The sequence below is a fragment of the Pleurodeles waltl genome, chromosome 5, assembly GCF_031143425.1.
Source record: "Pleurodeles waltl isolate 20211129_DDA chromosome 5, aPleWal1.hap1.20221129, whole genome shotgun sequence".
Classification (NCBI taxonomy): Eukaryota; Metazoa; Chordata; class Amphibia; order Caudata; family Salamandridae; genus Pleurodeles; species Pleurodeles waltl.
The window spans coordinates 1,603,656,644-1,603,658,929 of NC_090444.1; the positions used below are offsets into that span (position 1 = coordinate 1,603,656,644).

Sequence of the window (2,286 nt, forward strand, 5' to 3'; positions counted from 1 at the left end):
CATAAATATGTTTAATGATTGCACCCAGAAAAAAGAACTCCCCATAAACTTTTGCCAAGGAATCATAACTCTCATCCACAAAAAAGGCCCAGAGAGTGAATAAAAAAATTGGAGACCAATCTCGATTCTCAACGTGGACTACAAGTTGTTCTCCAAAATCCTAGCAAACAGAGCAAAGAAAGTACTACACACAGTAATTCAAGATGACCAAACATGCACAGTCCCAGGAAGGCAAATTTGGGACAACCTCATCACCATCAGAGAAACCATCTGGACAACCAAAGAAAGGAAAGAAACGATTGGCATCCTGACTTTAGACTTCAACAGAGCCTTCGACAAGATCTCACACACCTTTCTTTTCAAAGTTCTTGACAAAATGGGTTTTCCTCCCATCCCATTTTCACACAGATTATTGAAATATTCTACGAAAATGCCTACAGCTGCATAAATATAAACGGTTCCCTCTCCACACCCTTTCAGATCAAGTCAGGAGTACGCCAAGGATGCCCGCTCTCACCTGCACTTTTCATCTGCGCTTTGGAACCTCTCCTGATCCAACTAAGAAAAGACAAAATCATAAAAGGATCACAGATTCCCGGAGCAAAAAAACAGAGTCAAAGTGCATCGCTTACATGGATGACCTGACGGTAATATGCCAATCACCACAAGCCGTTAAAAGAACAATTTTACACACACAACTTTTTAGCGAAGCATCAGGACTCACCATCAATGAAGAAAAGAGCACAATCCTCACAATAGGCAATTGGGACCACCTTGCAAAACTACCAGTAAAGACTGCCACAGAAAACATAAAAATCCTAGGGATATCCTTCTCAGAAGACACACAAGGGAAACAAAACTGGGAAGATGCAAAAAAGAAAATCCAAACAAAAATAAACTTATGGAAAACAAGAAAACTCTCCCTGGAAGGGAAAGTACTAATCATCAAAGCAGTTCTAATCTCCATCCTACTCTACGTAGCAACAGTTTTCCCCCCAAACAAAAGAACAATCCAACAAATAAACCAAATAATATACACCTTTTTCTGGAACTCAACTGCAGAAAAACTGAAGAGAGAACTCATCTGCAAACCACATGACAAAGGAGGAAAACAACTACCAAACCTGGAAGACTTCCTTTTTTCAAAATATTTTATGCTGTGCTACAAAAGTATCCAAGACAAAGAAACAAAAAGTGCACATTTCATAAAATTCTACGCAGGCTTCCTTTTCCACAGATTCAAACTATTTTCTGTCATAAACAAGGTTTTTGAACTAATCACTCCCCCAATGTACTTATGCCTACAACCCTTCTACAATAAACACAAACAAATTCTAAAAGACATCAACACCAAAACCCTTGCAAGAAACCTGACCAAAGACATCGAACGACAAAGCAAGGTAAACCCCATACCAAACCTAAGCGAAAACAAAACCACAGAGACATGGAAACAGATGAGCTGGAAACACCTCACTAATGAACAAAAGGACATCTCCTGGATGACAGCCCACGCATGCCTACCAACTAGACAATTCCAGCACCGCAGAGGTATGGCCAGATCACCAATCTGCCCAAGAAACTCATGTTTACATGAAGAATCAAACCTACACCTCATGTGGAACTGTGCATACGCACAAAGATTGTGGAAAAGACTTGGAAAACTCCTCAAACAAATATCCACACAAAGAACTCTGAACCACAAACACATCCTTTACGGGCTAGACCTCCCCAAAGACAAAGGCCTCACAAGGAAAATCATCAACGCCGGGAAGGAGGCACTATGGGTCTCCAGAAACCTCCTACTCTTCAACCATAAAAATCTGAACACCAATGAATGTTTAAAGATATGTATAAATAAAGCTCTAATCTATGTTTTTTTAGATATTAAAAAAATGGGATCAGAAGAAGCAGAAATAAAATGGCAATATAAAAACTGGGCAAAATGGATCCTAAAATAAACTTAGGACACTATTTTTCTATGAATGATCTAGATGTAAACCACCAAAAGGGCAGCCTGCGTGCCCCCTTATTGGTATGGTAAAATGTACACCACCCTCTGGGATTGGTTAAAATGTAATCCTGTCTCAAAACTTCAATAAAAGATATATTTTTATAAAAAAACAAAAAAAAAAATCTGTTCTTATCAGTTTAATATCGGATACGTCCTCTATCTGGGGACAATATATTAAATTGATTTTTGGAACAGGGAGATGGAATAGGAGCTTGCTCTGTCCACTCCACGCATCAACCTGGTATTGCAGTACCTCCAGGAATGGTGCACTTCCC

At 39.3% G+C, this 2,286-nt stretch overlaps 1 non-coding gene across 1 annotated transcript; it reads left to right on the plus strand.

The window, feature by feature from the left end:
* The first annotated feature begins 2,102 nt into the window (after positions 1 to 2,102).
* LOC138297582 (U2 spliceosomal RNA) lies at positions 2,103 to 2,286 on the plus strand. The gene has a single exon (XR_011204170.1). It is a non-coding gene; the product is annotated as a U2 spliceosomal RNA (small nuclear RNA).